We start from the raw sequence: 12,173 nt of genomic DNA on the forward strand, positions 1-12,173 counted from the left end.
TTATTTGAAATTAGACTCAAGTTTTCTTTGAACTGCTCAGAAACTATATCCTCTAAGTCAGAGGGTCGGTAAAACGATCCAATTAATAGTTTAGTCCGATTGTTAGGCATAACCTCATGCACCTAATATGTAAGCCATGTGTTTTTTGGGGTGTCCGGATACTTTTGATCACATAATGTAAATATCCTACCACAAAATAAAACCTGTACTCTACTGTTAACATAAATGATGGGATGATCATATAAGTTGATCGTCGGTAAAGCAGATGCCAGACTGAGATTCATTGGAAGAATCCTAAGGAAATGCAATCTGAAAACAAAGGAAGTAGGTTACAATATACTTGTTCACCCACTACTTGAATATTGCTCACCAGTGTGGGAACCGTACCAGATAGGGTTGATAGAAGAGATAGAGAAGATCCAACGGAGAGCAGCGCGCTTCGTTATAGGATCATTTAGTAATCGCGAAAGCGTTACGGAGATGATGGATAAACTCCAGTGGAAGACTCTGCAGGAGAGACGCTCAGTAGCTCGGTACGGGCTTTTGTTGAAGTTTCGACAACATGCCTTCACCGAGGAGTCGAGCAGTATATTGCTCCCTCGTACGTATATCTGGCGAAGTGACCATGAGGATAAAATCAGAGAGATTAGGCCCACACAGAGGCATACCGACGGTCTTTCCTTCCACGAACAATACGAGACTGGAATAGAAGGGAGAACCGATAGAGGTACTGAAAGTACCCTCCGCCACACACCGTCAGGTGGCTTGCGGAGTATGGACGTAGATGTAGATGTAGATGTAGAAATCAGTGCTTTTATACATATTACCTCTGGGTGAAACAAACAGAATCTGCCTTTACTAGTATTCCAGATCATGTTAATGCAGGAACAGAAATAAATCAGCAGTTCGTTTAAAATTTTGTTCTTGTTATAAATTTAAAGCTCATGGCCATATAAACAGCTGCAGTTCATTACAAATAGTAAAACTTTTATACACATTGCCTCTATCTGATATCAACAGAATCTGCCTTTACTAATATTCCAGATCATGTTAATGTAAGAATACAAAACAGTCAGCAGTTCATTTGAAGTTCTGGTATTGTTTGAAATTTAAATATAAAATTCATGGTCACCAAACAGATGTATCTCTTTGCAGATACTATAACTCAGTATAATTTTATTTCTGGGGATTCATGTTAGTGCCAATCTTGATTAAACTATTTGCTCGTAGATTGACTGTATTTGTGGTGTCACCGCCAGACACCACACTTGCTAGGTGGTAGCCTTTAAATCGGCCGCGGTCCGTTAGTATACGTCGGACCCGCGTGTCGCCACTGTCAGTGATTGCAGACCGAGCGCCGCCACACGGCAGGTCTAGAGAGACTTCCTAGCACTCGTCCCAGTTGTACAGCAGACTTTGCCAGAGATGGATCAATGACAAATACGCTCTCATTTGCCGAGACGATACTTAGCATAGCCTTCAGCTACGTCATTTGCTACGACCTAGCAAGGCGCCATTACCAGTTTATATTGAGATTGTAATTATGTATCATCAAGAGCGATGTTATCCAATTATGGATTAAAGTTAAGTATTCTAGCAACTACGTTCTTTTCTTACTAGACTCAACTACTTTAACTGTTCCAGACCTCACGCCAGTCTGCGTGAGCTTAAACGCTTGCATTTCGGCCTCCTCTAGCAACACGGTGTTGGCTCTTTTCTGCCCCACACATCAGTATTATATGTTAATACACGAATAGAAATAAGACATCAGATCACTTGAAATGAGTTCTTGTAGTAATTCATTTATTTATTTTATTTTGAGCTCTCATGTTAACGCCAGTCTGATTAATTTTCCCATATATCGACTTCAATACATGCAAACATAAACAAATAACCAAATCTGTGAGCAAAGTAAGCCTATGTCACATCTTTTTGTCAAGATTTGTGTAACAAGCAACAGTTGTATAGCACTTGCTGGATGCTTGCAAAGTTTCTCTATCACAGTGTAAATGCATACAGGTTGTGCAAAAGTGTGTGAAGTGAAGTACCAACTTGTCATCAAAATGGAAGCATACAGATGGACACTAACAGGAAAAAGCCCCCCCATACTGTCGCAGTAAGTAAAAAACTAAAAGAAAAATATTGCATCCCTGTCGACAGATAAACAATACTCATGGCGATACATTAAAGAACGTTCCATCTTCTTTTCATTGAGTCAGTCCCCAGCATTATGCTAGAAATAGTGATGTAACTTCCAGAAACCCATCTGAACATGAACCTGAAAAGGTTCGAAAACCGGTTCATGGAATAACAAATAACTATTCAAAAAAGTGACTGGTTGCAGTTTTCTGTATTTGCATTCATAATTTTAATCCTTAAGTACTTAGTTGAATTCACAGCATTTAGATTGTGTATTTATCGTCTAACCGAAATCTAGCGGATTCCTTTTAGCACTCTTGATGATGACTTCACACTTTTCATCAGGCCTTTTTTTTTTGGTCGTCAGTATTCTGACTGGTTTGATGTGGCCCACCACGAATTCCTCTCCTGTGCCCACCTCTTCGTCTCAGAGTAGCACTTGCAACCGACGTCCTCAATTATTTACTGGATGTATTCCAATTTGTGTCTTCCTCTACAGTTTTTGCCCTCTACAGCACCTTCTAGTACCATGGAAGTCATTCCCTCACGTCTTAACAGATGTCCTATCATCCTAAACCTTCTCCTTATCTGTGTCTTCCACATATTCCTATCCTCTCCAATTCTGCGCAGAACCTCCTCATTCCTTATATTATCAGTCAACCTAATTTTCAACATTCGTCTGTAGCACCGCATCTCAAATGCTTCGATTCTCTTCTGTTCCGGTTTTCCCACAGTCCATGTCTCACTACTATACGATGGTGTACTCCAGACGTACATTCTCAGAAATTTCTTCCTCAAATTAAGGCCGATATTTGATATTAGCAGACTTCTCTTGGCCAGGAATGCCCTTTTTGCCATTGCTAGTCTGTTTTTGATGTCCTCCTTGCTGCCTCCGTCATTGGTTATTTTGCAGCTAGGTAGCAGAATTCCTTAACTTCGTCTACTTCGTGACCATCAATCCTGATGTTAAGTTTCTCGCTGTTCTCATTTCTACTAATCCTCATTACCTTCGTCTTTCTTCGATTTACTCTCAAACCATTCTCTGTACTCATTAGACTGTTCATTCCGTTCAGCAAATCCCGCAATTCTTCTTCATTTTCACTCAGGATAGCAAAGTCATCAGCGAATCGTATCATTGATATCGTTTCACCTTGAATCTTAATTCTACTCCTGAACCTTTCTTTTATTTCCATCATTGCTTCCTCAATGTACAGATTGAACAGTAGGGGTGAAAGGCTACATCCTTGTCTTACACCCTTTTTAAAACGAACAATTCGTTCTTGGTCGTCCACTCTCATTATTCCCTCTTGGCTGTTGTACATATTGTATATGAGCCGTCTCTCCCTATAGCTTACCCCAACTTTTTTCAGAATTTCGAACGTCTTGCGCCATTTGACACTGTGTAACGCTTTTTCCAGGTCAACAAATCCAATGAACGTGTCTTGATTTTTCTTTCGCCTTGCTTCCATTATTAATCGCAATGTCAGAATTGCCTCTTTCGTGCCTTTACCTTTCCTAAAGCCAAACTGATCGTCATCTTGCGGATCCTCAATTTTTTTCCATTCTTCTGTATGTTATTCTAGCAAGAAGTTGGATGCATGAGCTGTTGAACTGATGGTGCGATAATTCTCGCACTTGTCAGCTCTTTCCGTCTTAGGAATTGTGTGGATGATGCTTTTCCGAAACTCAAATGGTATGTCGCCGGACTCATACATTCTACACACCAAAGTGAATAGTCGTTTTGTTGCCACTTCCGCCAGTGGCTTTAGAAAGTCTGATTGAATGTTATCTAACCCCTCTGCCTTGTTTGATCTTAAGTCATCCAAAGCTCTTTTAAATTCTCATTCAAATACTGTATCCCCTATCTCTTCTAAATCGACCCCTGTTTCTTCTTCTATCAGACAAACTTTCCTCCTCATAGACGCTTTCAATGTATTCTTTCCACCTCACTCCACCACCTCCACGCTCACTCCTCTGCATTTAACGGTGGAATTCCCGTTGCACTCTTAATGTTATCACCCTTGCTTTTAATGTCACCGAAGGTTGTTTTGACTTTCCTGTATGCTGAGTCTGTCCTTCCGACAATCATACTTTTTCAATGTCTTCACATTTTTCGTGCAACCAACTCGTCTTAGTTTCCCTGGACTTCCTATTTATTTTATTCCTCAGCGACTTGTATTTCTGTATTCCTGAGTTTCCCAGAACATTTTTGTACTTCCTCCTTTCATCGATCAATTGAAGTATTTCTTCTGTTACCCATCGTTCCTTCGCAGTTACCTTCTTTATAGCTATGTTTTCCTTCCCAACCTCTGTGATGGCCCTTTTTAGAGATGTCCATTCCTCTTCAACTGTACTGCCTACTGAGCTATTCCTTATTGCTGTATCTACAGCTTCAGAGAACTTTTACCGTATCTCGTCATTCCTTAATAGTTTCGTATTCCACTTCTTTGCGTATTGATTATTCCTGACTAATGTCTTAAACTTCAGCCTACTCTTCGTCATCACAATATTGTGATCGGAGCCTATATCTGCTCCTGGGTGCGCCTTACAATCCAGTATCTAATTTCTGAATCTGTGCTTGACCATGATGGAATCTAACTGAAATCTTCCCGTATCAGCCGGCCTTTTCCAAGTATACCTCCTCCTGTTGTGATTCTTGAACAGAGAATTTGCTATTCCTAGCTGAAACTTGTTACAGAACTCAATTAGTCTTTCTCCTTTCTCATTCCTTTTCCCAAGCCCATATTCTCCTGTAACCTTTTCTTCTTCTCCTTCCCCTACAACTGCTTTCCAGTCCCCCATGACTATTAGAGTTTCATCCCCCTTTACATACTCTATTACCGTTTCAGTATCCTCATACACTTTTTCTATCTCTTCATCCTTAGCTTGCGACGTTGGCATGTATGCCTGAACTGTCGTTGTCGGTGTTGGTTTGCTGTTGATTCTGATAAGAACAACTCTATCACTGAACTGTTCACAGTAACACACCCTCTGTCCTACCTTCCTATTCATAATGAATCCTACTCCCGTGATACCATTTTCTGCCGCTGTTGATGTTACCGTATACTCATCTGACCAGAAATCCTTGTCTTCTTTCCACTTCACTTCACTGACCCCTACTGTATCTAGATTGAGCCTTTGCATTTCCCTTTTCAGATTTACTAGTTTCCCTACCACGTTCAAACTTGTGACATTCCACGCCCCGACTCGTAGAACATTATCCTTTCATTGATTATTCAGTCTTTTTCTCATGGTAACCTCACCCTTGGCAGTCCCCTCCCCCAGATCCGAATGGGGGACTATTCCGGAATCTTTTGCCAATGGAGAGATCATCATGAAACTTCTTCAATTACAGGCCACATGTCCTGTAGATACACATTACGTGTCTTTAATGTAGTGGTTTCCATTGCCTTCTGCGTCCTCATGTCGTTGATCATTGCTGATTCTTCCGCCTTTAGGGGCAGTTTCCCACCCCTAGGACAAGAGAGTGCCCTGAACCTCTGTCCGCTCCTCCGCCCTCTTTGACAAGGCCGTTGGCAGAATGAGGCTGACTTCTTATGTCGGAACTCTTCGGCCGCTAATGCTGATTATTAATCAAAATTTAAGCATCGGCGGGATTCGAAGCCTGGAGGATTACGTCTTGATTATGAATCTAAGACGCTAACTCATTTTGTTCGTTACATCTGCTCGGGGCGGACGTTGCAAGACGCCCGTTCAAGTTCGTCGTTGATCCATTAACTCAGTTTTTATTATTATTATTATTACAGAGGGTAGCCAACTCTCTGACTGAACACGCTGAGCTACCGTGCGGATCCTCTAGACCACGGGTACACCATTAGACCTATTTAGAGTCAATTCCCACTCTTCGCGCCATACATTTATTTTGTCTAAATCATTTTCCTATTGGTTTTGATCATCTGATGACTTTACAAGACGGTAAATGACAGCATAATCTGCAAAAAAATCTAGGAGGACAGGGTATATTGTCTCTTAAATTATTTATGTGGAACAGAAACAGCAGAGGACCCATAACACTTTCTTTGGGAATACCAGATATCACTTCTGTTTTACTGAGTGACTTTAATACCTCAAAGATTCATCGCGTGGTCGCCAACATTCATTAAAAATCGATTATCATTATGTAAGACTCTTTCCATAATTATGACAGTATCAATCATGTGGCTAGTGAAAAATATTAATAGTTAAATAAATCGTCAAAACCAATTCGGAAAGGTAAATTTTTTCCCTATACCATTTCTTCGAAAATTATGATTTGAAATGACGTTACTGGTCGTGTTTCTGTAAAAGTTCGTATACAGCTGAAAGCGGTTTATTTCAAATACATGGATTACTTCATCTGCTGTTACCCTCAACAGAAAACTATTTGTCAAGGCGCAGTATTGTTATTATCAGTCTTTTGGTATGTTTGCTGTTGTACTCCATTTCTTTTTATCCTGCGACAATATCTTCACCCCAATTCTACAATTGAACCCTTCGATAATATCGGTTACGGCTCCACATGTAGTAAACGCACAATTCAGCAACCATTCCATAATTTCTTTTGCAATGTTTCACACTAGCACATTTCTCCTCCTGAAAGAAGTTTGCAGCCTATGAATATGGACAGTCCTTTTTCCTTTATATCGTTTTGTATTTCTCTTTTCCTGTTTGACAGTACTGTACCCCTTCCTACTATGCATGTCGCCGTCTACTAATGTTAGACAAGTTGTTAGTCTCGTTTCGTTTGTTCTTCATCATTTCTGCTCTGTTCTGGTTTTGCATAGAGCTAGTCATTTACACGTCATCCTGTGCACCGGAATTCTCCTATGTCCTTATTACAGTCACTGATTGAAGTAAACCTCAGCTTTGCAAAATCTCATCGAAATGTTTTTATATTGCTTCAAGGGATCGGTTACATGAGTTTTCTGAACTTAGATTTTATATTTGTTTTTACGACAGTGACAATTTAAGCAGAATACAACATTGAGAATTTGGTAGCAATCATTCCATGATTTTATCCACATATACGGAAAGATGCAATTTTCTGCAAAAATCGCATGGTGCAGATGCAAACAGGGCATAGAAATTCTTGTTTGCAGGTCTTCAGGGCCGATCTCGAAGCTGTGGAAACTGGCGGTGACCTTTCATGTCCTCTGTATCGGTATGGAAGTTTTGTTAATGGAACAGCTTGCACGAAAACAATGACTCACGCTCTTGAAGCAATTTCAAGATCTCGTGGAAGATAGGCACCTCATTACGTACAACGAGGCGTATCAGTAATCGAATCACGAAGGACTCGTTATGGAAAGCAGTGACCTAAACGGTGTCATTTTTCCCCCGTGATGTGAATTTGATGTCGTAAAAACTGAGAACACATAAAATATTACGGCATCGCGGGGTGGTTTCATGTTACTCCGAAGCGGCATGGTTTGAAAGAAACAGCCGTTTACTGAAACGTCCGCCTGTGAAAATGAAGCAACAAGCGCCGCACGTGACCGGGCAACTTATGCTGCCATTCAGTGCGCCATCTACCAGTCACGCCGGCCATTCACGTTCCAGTCCACCGTGCACAAAGTAAAAATTCAACTCTCCCAGCTCCTCAGCTGTAGGGAACCGACGGCAACGAACCGTGAGCCCAAAATACATATCACGGTAAAAGTACCGTAAAAAAATCACGAAAGGCTCCCAAGTTTGAAGGAATGTAGAAACTGTGAGATTTTCCGAATCTATCTTGTCTCAAATGTCATGGAAACATGAAACTTATCTGTAATATTAGATACTATAGAGGATTTCTTACGCAGCGAAGTTATAAGTTGTAGGTTCCAACGTATGAGTGAGGACTGTTGAATGTGAAAGAAAGTTCAAGTGTACTCCAAGACACTGTTGCAGGACTGTTAGAATGATATATATTGGTGTGCAACACTTGGGAACGACAGCTGAAATTGTAGGGAATCTGAATGTGGGAGTGGTGAAGTGCTGCGCATAGAAGACTTAAACATTTCGTACACTTATTACAATGTTTTTATTTTCAAATTTCAACAAAAGGGTATTTTCAGACATCTGAGAACTTGTTACAGAGGTACTCAGGACAATAATGCAAAAATTTCTTTAAGAGTAGAAGTTAAAGAATTCGGGAGCATTTCAGAAAGTGTGAATTTAAAAAAAACAATAGCCAAAATCAGAAGCACTAGCTTACACTTTTAAAAAGACAATTAAATGATTTTTAATACTGGTCCAAAATAACCAGTATTGAAGTGAAAAAATATAATTCTAAAAATTGATTTACGAAGGTACCAAAGTAATCATACCGCAAATATTTAGAAGATTAAATCATCACAAAGCAGAAAACAAATAATATGATTTACAAATCCACATGCATTTGACTCACATGCACTCAAAGGGGGAGCTGAAATTTAACTGACCAATGTAAGGTTATCAGCTTGAGCTCAGGCCCCGCATCAAACAATTGCTTGGTTGGCTCAAACTCTAAAATGCACGCAAGATACACATTAAAGTCATGTAACAGGTACAAATTACAAATCGCTCGAGTGCTTCCCCTCAAAACAAGAGAACCTTGCCCATTAACCCACAAACACTACAGACAACTGAACGTAAAAATATTCTAAAACAATTTAAGTACCTGATCGTTTAAAGTAAATGTGAAATGATAACACACGAGTGCCTTCAATCAGGATTTTTCAAAAGGTACGTTACAACTTCAATGTCATAGCTCTCGAATTAACCTAGATAAAAAAGGTAAAGTTTGTTTGATGCATCAACTCAAAAAGTTTTATTCCGATTATTTAATCAAATTCTGCATGCTCTCACCTCGTGGCACGTACAGTATCTAGTTAGTATTCCAAGACGATCCTCACCCGATCTAAGAACGCCGATTGTATCAATAGCTGCCGTTATTCTTGCGCCGGCCAGGGTGGCCGAGAGGTTCTAGGCGCTACAGTCTGGAACCGCGCGACAGCTACGGTCGCAGGTTCGAATCCTGCCTCAGGCATGGATGTGTGTGATGTCCTTAGGTTAGTTAGGTTTAAGTAGTTCTAAGTTCTAGGGGAATGATGACCTTAGAAGCTAAGTCCCATAGTGCTCAGAGCCATTTGAACCATTTTTTTTTTTTTTTACTCTTGCTTCAAATCACAAACTTTTGGGTATTCATGAGGTATGATGTGCTGTAAAAATTGCAGTCTCTATGGAAACAGATGAAGACATTGTCGCAGTAGCTGATGCACTGCCGTACGAGGGATTCACAGTTCTTTTGATGGCTTACTAACACCTGTCGAATAAATTCCGTATCTCGGTCACTTCTCCTTTGCCTGCCTACATGGCGCTTCAAATCCACAGTCCGCTTCCATGAAGTTTAGGTACCATTTTCTTATGGATCGCTGTGAGAGGACAGTGGCTGCCCGTATCACGTTCTGAAGTATCTCTGAACTAGGGTCCCTGACATCGTTTCAATAAACCAAGCCGCAAACTGCGCCTTCTCTTGTGCAGACGCCTTTCTTCGATTCATTTACGGTACTCTTATCCCCCTGCAACAGTAAAGAAAAAAAATTACTGTTATTTTGTTCTTCTCGCCTAGAAAGACAAAACAGTTATTCATTACCTTAAATGCAAAACGTTTTTTTGAGTTAGTGCATCAGACAACTCTATTTTGTTTCTGTAAGTCAGTTATAAGACGAGTTATATGCATCTTTTGCGACACCTCCAAATCTTTGAACACGGTTCGAGCCGCTGAGTGATTAAAAATACAAGTACAGATTTTAAAGAAACAATGTCAGTATTTAATCAATTAATAATGGAACTAGAGCCGACCGAAACGTGACCACTTTTACTGCTTAAAAATAACTTGGGTACGTTCCTATTACCAAGAATGCCTACCCTCCTTTTGAAAAACATACCAAATAAGGGGAAAGCAGAAAGCTGGAAGGAGTATATAGAGGGTCTATACAAGGACGATGTACTTGAGGACAATATTATGGAAATGGAAGAGAATGTAGATGAAGATGAAATGGGAGATATGATAATGCGTGAAGATTTTGACGGAGCACTGAAAGATCTAAGTCGAGAGTACACAATATTCCATTAGAACTACTGATAGCCTTGGGAGAGCCAGCCCTGACAAAACTCTTCCATCTGGTGAGCAAGATGTATGAAACAGGCGAAATACCCTCACACTTCAAGAAGAATATAATAATTCCAATCCCAAAGAAAGCAGGTGTTGACAAAATGTGAAAATTACCGAACTATCAGTTTAATAAGTCACGGCTGCAAAATACTTACGCAGATTCTTTACAGACGAATGGAAAAACTGGTAGAAGCCGACCTCGGGGATGATCAGTTTGGATTCCGTAGAAATGTTGGAACACGTGAGGCAATACTGACCTTACGACTTATCTTAGAAGAAAGATTAAGGAAAGGCAAACCTACGTTTCTAGCATTTGTATACTTAGAGAAAGCTTTTGACAATGTTGACTGGAATACTCTCTTTCAAATTCTAAAGGTGGCAGGGGTAAAATACAGGGAGCGAAGAGCTATTTACAATTTTTACAGAAACCAGATGGCAGTTATAAGAGTCGAGGGGCATGAAAGGGAAGCAGTGGTTGGGAAGGGAGTGAGACAGGGTTGTAGCCTATCCCCGATGTTATTCAATCTGTATATTGAGCAAGCAGTAAAGGAAACAAAAGAAAAATTTGGAGTAGGAATTAAAATCCATGGAGAAGAAATAAAAACTTTGAGGTTCGCCGGTGACATTCTAATTCTGTCTGAGACAGCAAAGGCCCTGGAAGAGGAGTGAATGGAATGGACAGTGTCTTGAAAGGAGGATATAAGATGAACATCAACAAAAGCAAAACGAGGATAATGGAATGTAGTCGAGTTAACTCGGGTGATGCTGCGGGAATTAGGTTAGGAAATGAGACACTTAAAGTAGTAAATGAGTTTTGCTATTTGGGGAGCAAAATAACTAATGATGGTCGAAGTAGAGAGGATATAAAATGTAGACTGCCAATGGCAAGGAAAGCGTTTCTGAAGAAGAGAAATTTGTTAATACCGAGTATAGATTTAAGTGTCAGCGAAGTATTTGTATGGAGTGTAGCCATGTATGGAAGTGAAACATGGACGATAAATAGTTTGGACAAGAAGAGAATAGAAACTTCCTGAATGTGGTGCTACAGAAGAACGCTGAAGATTTGGTGGATAGATCACATAACTAATGAGGACGTATTGAATAGAATTGGGGAGAAGAGAAATTGGTGGCACAAGTTGACTAGAAGAAGGGATCGGTTGGCAAGAAATGTTCTGAGGCATCAAGGGATCACCAATTTAGTATTGGAGGGCAGCGTGGAGAGTAAAAATTGTAGAGGGAGACCAAGAGATGAATACACTAAGCAGACTCAGAAGGATGTAGGTTGCAGTAGGTACTGGGAGATGAAGAAGCTTGCACAGGATAAAGTAGCATGGAGAGCTGCATCAAACCAGTCTCTAGACTGAAGACCACAGCAACCACAACCAAATAACGGCCGCTAGCGAAAGCTGCACAACGCAAAAGGCATAAACCATTAACAACTCACAGTTAGCAGGGCGCAGCAAAAGGGAAGTTAGCGAAAATAGCATGCAATATTTAATCACACGCAACGAGATTCTCGCCATTTATTTCCACGCCGGATCCCTGAGCCACAAGGAATGCTGGCAGGACCACATCATATCAGCAAGGCAATCAGAAATGGGAACTGGCCGACTCAGAAGACGCAACCCGCGTCCGTGAAGGGGGAGGGAAGCAATGACTCTTCACATAGCGTTGGCACACTCTCCACAGCCAGGAGCCGGCAGCCGCAACACGATGACCGCCTCCGTCCCCGGCGGGCAAGCTCTCTTAGCGTGCAGGACTGCCAGTGAGACAAGACACACACAGAGATTCGCCCGTGCCGTTTAAAATCCCTTCTAGCCGCCACAAGTGTGCCCCTAGCGAGAAGCCAGTAACGCTGTCGCTAGGGAATAAAACTAGAGAGACTGAAGCAATGGCC

Source organism: Schistocerca nitens, chromosome 6, assembly GCF_023898315.1.
Source record: "Schistocerca nitens isolate TAMUIC-IGC-003100 chromosome 6, iqSchNite1.1, whole genome shotgun sequence".
Taxonomy (NCBI): domain Eukaryota; kingdom Metazoa; phylum Arthropoda; class Insecta; order Orthoptera; family Acrididae; genus Schistocerca; species Schistocerca nitens.